This window comes from Pyxicephalus adspersus, chromosome 11 (genome assembly GCF_032062135.1).
Source record: "Pyxicephalus adspersus chromosome 11, UCB_Pads_2.0, whole genome shotgun sequence".
NCBI classification, from domain to species: domain Eukaryota; kingdom Metazoa; phylum Chordata; class Amphibia; order Anura; family Pyxicephalidae; genus Pyxicephalus; species Pyxicephalus adspersus.
In genome coordinates, this window is record NC_092868.1 from 48,895,794 (window position 1) to 48,902,892 (window position 7,099).

The following is a 7,099-nucleotide window of genomic DNA, read 5'->3' on the forward strand; positions in this document are numbered from 1 at the left end:
TCATTCAACATTGCCATCATTTACTCCCTCCTTCAATAAATGTCATATACATTGGGCCCATTCACACCAACAACAGCCCAATGTAAATGACATTAAAATACTTCAATGGGCCCAGTGCACACCAATGTCTTGCCCTGGTGTGCACTGAGCCAATTTAGAATACACTGCATTAAGCCGGGGATAATGCAGTGTATAACAAGACTCTAATTGTGGGGGAGAACAAAGAGTGGAAGATACCCTTACCTTTATCAATAAATGTTTTAAAAAATAACACAGTTGTATGTGTTTATTCACTTCAAACAGTCTGATATGGAACGCGTGGTTCATTGGATAGTGTTTAAAGGTGTCCTGAAATCAGTGGTCCCTGGTACCAAAAAAAGCCCCGAAATCAGTGGAAGGAATGGATTTTCCATTTCTATGTCTAAAAAAAAGCAAAACCCACATGAAACAGCTTGAATGCACATAGTCAACTGCAGGTTAAATGAACCTGTCAATAAGATCTGAATCAATGTCAAAGCACAGAATCAATACTTTTGAAATATCTATTATTTACACTGGTCATGCACATAGCAACCCGTGTATTGCCACCATAAAGAGTACACCACTGCAAAACACCCAATTTAAAAATTCACTCACTGATTCCCAATCAAATACAAATGCTTCACAACCTATTGTCAGAAGAAAAACAAATGTTTGTGTACCCTGACCTTTCTGTATTATTAGATTGAACTGGTATGCTGCCCAGGGTGCTCAGTCTTAAAAACATTAAACCCGACCCATTATCAATCAAAATAAAGTTCTGTTAGCAGGCCTGCTGGGACTTATGAAGAGCTAAATCACTTACTTTTTTCTGATGAAAATGCTGTTCCCTCTAGTACTGCTCACATGACTTGGCCTAGGTCTTTGTTCATCTGCCCTCTACTAAGATGAAGAAGGTGAAGAAGATGAAGGTCACATGATCAGTTTTTTAGGCATTAGTTTACCTGGGCAAAACTGAAAACCAGAAAAGCAGTTATGTATTTGCGTTCTTTTATTCCTTATTAATTTATTTGTCCCTTTAGGATTGGTACCAAAGGTTTAGGAAAAACCTAAACCACTAACAATTTCCTGATTAATATTTTTCCCCAGAGTTGCTTAAAATATAATTACACTGATGATAGAGAAAGGAAAACTTGTAATTCGAGGTAAAGATGTACAAACAGAAGAAGAGTAGAATGTTTTTTTATGGAAAACTAGCATTAAAACCTTTAAAATCCTTTATTATATACCAAAGTAAAGAGAGAATTGTACATAATATACACACAACATTAAATATCAGAAGACATGTGATTCCCCGCAGGGGATTGTCCTCAACATAATTATACAAAGTCAGGGCTCCTTACAAATCATTGGAGACCCCTATGGCCAAACCTTATACTGTTATTGAGATGTTCAATATATGGATTATAGTCTCAGTCCCGACGCATTTGGCCCCAGTGGGCTTCCTCAGGGGATGTGAGACTAAGTACATTGTGAAAGTGAAGATCAGTTAAGGTCAAGTGGTATATCTCTTAATGGTGCAAGGTAGGTATTCCAGTGATAAAAGATGTTATGGATGCCAGTGAGGTAAGAAGTATAGAGAAATTCTCATTTGGACTTGGAATGTTCAAAGGTTGTCTTTCATTTAAGTGTAAAACACTACATGGTCACCTTGACAGATTGATGTACTTTGGTATAAAACACTATGATTATATGGAAATTATGTAGTTTCCAAGTATTCCTTGGCTATTGTGTAGTATTAGGATAACAGTATAATCCTTTCTTGATACACGGGTTCTATAAATAAATATTATAAATCTGGTGGTTATTTGAAGGGTGATTATCAGTAGAATTGATTGTTATGACACTGAAAAAGCGTGTAAAGGCAAAGTGGACCATATATATGGATCAAAAGCATTCTCCAATGTAGATGAATGCAGTATGTTGCAGAAGCATGTTGGGACAGAACAACAAGTTAAGAAATAGTCTACTGATGTAGTATGTTGTGGGTATAGTAGTAAGGGCAGACTGGTGGCCGGCATCCAGACCATCATGTCTCGTTTTTCTCTTTAAAGATGTACAAAGCAATTCCTCAGTATGGGAGTATGAGGCACAGCCATGACCTTCATCACACAATGAAGAACAGTTTAGACATAGTGCTGAGTCTGCTGCAGGCGTCCGCCAGCTCCGGAGGACAGGGCCAAGAGGTTGTCTATTGTAATATTAGGGAACAAGTTTTGGCCACCAGCTCCGGGATCACTTACCAAGGAATATTAGTGCAGACTTCATTTAGCATAACAAATATGCTGCAATAGGAAGCTGGATGTATCAGTGTGCCCGCCAACAATATATTCAGTCTGGAGTTTAACCCCTTTAAAACTAGCTGGGGTATCCATCTTAGTGAAAGTTATGTATAACATATCAAAACAAAATCTAGTTAGACACCTGCCTCTCCATAGCTGAAATTGTATGTTTTTGAAACGCTCATTATAGTTAAAGTGTAAAAGTCACCAAAAGGCCTAAGGTTACGTACACACATCAGATGATTCTTATCTGATTATCACTTCAGGGTTAGTACTGGACAAGAATCTGAAGTGTGTACAGCAACTGTCTGGCGTCGTTCATGGATCTGTCCTGGTGGATCACGAATGACAAACGACCGCAATGCAAGTGAAGGGGAGAGATCACAGCGGGGTGCCACTCCATCGTTCTCCCCCTCCCTTGTCCTGCATCTTTCAGTCTTTTTGTTGGGAAGGATCGTCAAAGATCCTTTCCAACGACAAAAATCTACCGTGTGTACATCGCCTTACAGTAAATTTTGCGTATTGTCCCATTTATTTCTGCCATCTACAAACACTTATTCACGGCTAAAGAATCAATAGATAGACAACTACATATCTTTTACAATAACTAAATGATATTAGTCTGTGTCCAAATATATCTGGTTGTAAAGTAAATACAACACAATGTGGGAGGAAGGGATTATAGTACCCACCTGACTCATGTCTACTTTAAATGGGACCATGACAGCTTTATTACCTATTAGTGATGCCTAAGAAGCAGGAGGAAGTAGAGCTGAGATTGACTTCTACAGGAAACATTCTTCTGCTGTTTATATCTCTGAAAAACATAAATCGAATCAATAAAGTCAGATCTAGAAACAGATTCATTTATAAACAAATTTCAACTTATTGGACAAAGAAGCAGCAAAAGCAGACTGATTCCTATTTTCTAAACAGTGGGATACTTACATGTGCGTGCAACAACCCTGCTTGGCCCCTAACGCTACCCCTGCTTCATTCGGAGTGCCAAACTGTTTTACATCTTGCAGTTCAGCTTCAAATAAATGTTGCACAATAAACCCACAAAATAAAAATACACTCTTTACAAATACACAATCCATCTCCTTAACTGTTCAGTTAACCAAAATGTTGTCAGCCATTGAGGAAATAGCTGATCTTTACAGTTTTAGGCTCCAACATAAACCTTACAGTTTCATAAAAGTCAGTGATTTCTGTGACTTGGCGGCTTACAGCCCATGGAGAAACCTATTACGCTGCAAATATCATTGTTTCAAGGTTATGTCCTGTGAATGAAATATGAATCATTGTCACAGACTGGCAAGAGGGGGGTGATTGACAAACTTTTTTCTGAAACATTTTAGAAGACCTTGACTCTAATGACCTTGGAGTGCGAAAAACAAATACAGTGATGAATAGATCAAGAGGTATATTGCAATCTCAGTGGTCTGACTGCCAGATCAGTGGTCCTGTAACTAGGACTCGTCCCGATAGTTTTAGACCTCCAAGACAGTTCCTTGCTTTTGTGGGCAGCAAAGTTGGTGACATTTCAAAGCTGAATGGCAGCAGGCGGAGCCATGTGCTGGCTGAAACTAAGTTCCCAAGGGGGTTCACAAAAGTTGAGACTCCATATGCAGGTTGGAACAAAGGCTAAGTACACACATTCAAAAATGGTCACTGGAAAGGATCGTTAAAGATCACTGTACATACTACGCCGTTCTGCTCTATGGAGAGGGGAGGGGGAGAACGATAAAGCGGCACCCCGCTGCGCTCTCTCCCCTTCACTTCTATTACAATCGTTCGTTATTCGTGGATGCGCCAGGACAAATCCATGAATGATGTCAGACGAGCACTGTACACAAGCCAGATTCTTTGCCAATACTAGCCCTGCAACCAATTCCCCCCTCCACTACCACTAAAGGCTCTCCTTAAAATATACATGCATATTACAAACTGTTGCTAGACATCTTTTCCTCTTCCTCTTTGGTAGGGATCATAGGCTGCCCTTGACCTTACACTAAAGGACAATGTCATATGATAGTGCCATTCCATGAAGTAGTATGCTGAGCTCAAGCTGACATGAGATGAACCCCTAATGGGTGTGTCCATGACACCCTGAGCTCAGAAGAAGAGGGGTAAATGATCCTGGACGTCATTCAACATGGAGAACTGCTGCCCTCTGGTTGTGTAACTAAATTACTGCATGGAGAAGGGAGCAGTTCTAAACTGAAGATGAATATTGCTGCAAAAGCTGATCATTATACTCTTATTTTGAGGCAATGAACTGGCACGATAATGTGGATTTTTTCATTTTACACTGACCTTGCATGACTCCAAGTCAAAAACAACTATCATTATCAAAAGGGGAAAACCAATAACAATTTTTTATTGTTTCTCTCAATATAGATTCTCTTAAAAAAAAAACCTTTACACATTTTAAATACCAACGCTCTGGTACTCAATGGGTACAAAAGTTTAAGGCTTGTGTTATTTTCTATAATGATCGTCATTAGTAGGCAGTAGGCAGTATGGCAGTAATCAATACCATTTCAGGACCCCTATCCAGAGGAGTCCACTGCTGTCCACTGAATCCTACATCCATATCTACTTCTAAAGCCCCCTGAACAATTACAACTGCTGTGCTTCAATCCACAATACTGGAGAGCTGCTCTGTAGTGGAGGGGTTGTTGCAATAATAAGATCTGGACTGCTGCTGTCAGAGTGCAGTGATCCAGTACTCAATCATGCTGCTATCCATTAGCTTGGAACATTATTACTGAACAAAAATTGTTCTTTCTGCAAACTTTATAGAAACCCTAAAAGGGAAACCTAACATTGGGATTTAGGGCCCAGCCCACTGGGCAGAGGGGATCTGGGGTTTTTTATTTGGCAGCAGAGTTGTTCAGGGTATGGCTAGCAAACATGGTCATGTGATCTGCAATGCTCATTCCTAAGGGATGCATGCAGGGGTGGTATGGAAACTCCGGTCATGGTAATGCAGTGGCAGTGAGTTCTGGGTGCTGAAACACTTTTTGAGCACACTTTCCTTAGCCCCATTCCCAGCATCAGTTTGCTATTGGCCTGACATAGCTAAATATGTAATAGATAAACTGGCAGCAAAGTAGTTTTACACTGGGGCTAGCAATATCATAAACCCAAGGATGCCATTTGTTATAATTATGTGGCAAGAAGTGCAGCCAAAACTGGGTATGGCTTAACCATGCAAGAGGCAGTACATGTCACCTGCAGAAAAAAAGAATACAGATAATTATATTCAGAATGCAAACAAATGATATAGGGATCTATTTATAAATACATTATTTAAAGATTTATCACCTTTTACAAAAAAATGTAAATATTTTCACATTGAATTCAGTAAGATAATGTGAGAATCAACTTTTATTAATCGTACATTTACTAATTGAATCCATTGTGAATTCTTAGTACAAGTTTGATGAAAATTGTAATAAACTGACCACACAGTGTTATGCAATGTCCAAGCAACCCATTCAAATCAATAAATTGCCTTTGCACAAAAAAACAACTTAATTGCAATGCACAGATATAGTGAGAACAAGCCTTAAGTGAATTTCACAGTTGTGAACATTAATAATTATTAAACAGTAGTTATATAGCACAGACATATTCCGCAGGGTTGTACATTAAATAGGGGTTGCAAATGACAAAGTGACACAGGAGGACCCTGACCAAAAGAGCTTACAATCTAAGAGCTGGGGAAGCAGCACACAATAGGAGGGGGAGATGGTAACATATGATGAGCGTGAGATTGAAAACTATGGAATGCTTTGCAGCTATGCAGCGAAGAGGTTCTGTCATAAGTAAATAAAGAAATGAAGGAAGAGAAGTACATCATACAGGGTATGAGGCAGGGTGGACATATTGAGGTGTTGCTGCACAAGGGCCCCTGGGTGGTCCTCAGCCAGCAGGGGCCCCTGCAGTAGCCCGCATGGTCCTTGCCTGTAAGCCCACCCTCGACAGTTGTACACTACTCATACACAGGGTGTATTGGAGCTGTCAGGCTTGCAGGCAAGGATCGAGCTGCTGAATGGGGCCCCTCCTGGCTGAGGACTGCAAACCCTTGGGGCTCTCCAAGTAGTAGCAAGGAAGGGGAGAAAGAGCAAAGAAAAAGAGAATGAGGAAAAGAGAAAAAGGGGGGAAAGATTGGGGTGGGGGGTAGAAAGAGCGAAGGAGAGAAGAATGGCAAAAAGAGAAGAGGAATAAGGATGGAGATGGGGTGGGTGGTTTGTCGGAGGCATTAGTTCTTTTGCACAGGGGCCCGCTGTTGTCTGTCCAATGGTAAGAGGACCAGAAGACTCCCCTGGATTATCTGAGTAATGCACAGCGCATTAAGGTGTGTTGGGTTCCATTTATAAGCAATGGTACTGTGTTGCATTATTATTAATATTATTAATAATAATTTTAAGCAGGATTTATATAGCTCCAACATATTACGGAGAGCTGTACATTATTAATTTTTCATGTATCACCAATCATTCTGAAGAAAGCCCCAATGTACCCTCTGGAGAGCAATGGAGGACAATACAGTGCACTGATAATACTAATGCAGGCCTGGAATCAGTACTGAAGACAATAACACAGAGCAGATGGACGCTCCTGTGTAAAGATAAAATGTGCTGCAGCTCATATTCGTGTATAGGGCCTAAACATGAAGCCCGCCTATTACCCCTGAGAGGAACTGGGGCCCCTGAAGCTGCTAGGGAAGCAGGTCAGGCCATGTTTGGCCTGGGGCTTGTAGTGAA

General features: G+C 40.4%; 1 long non-coding RNA gene across 1 annotated transcript in view; it reads right to left on the bottom strand.

The window, feature by feature from the left end:
* Positions 1 to 290: 290 nt before the first annotated feature.
* Positions 291 to 7,099, bottom strand: part of LOC140340614 (uncharacterized) — a 7,916-nt gene continuing 1,107 nt past the window's right edge. Inside the window, exons 2-4 of the long non-coding RNA XR_011922684.1 lie at positions 3,058 to 3,138; positions 845 to 921; positions 291 to 421 (exon numbers count right to left, since the gene is read on the bottom strand). This is a non-coding gene — a long non-coding RNA (uncharacterized lncRNA). The remainder of the gene's footprint in view (positions 422 to 844; positions 922 to 3,057; positions 3,139 to 7,099) is intronic.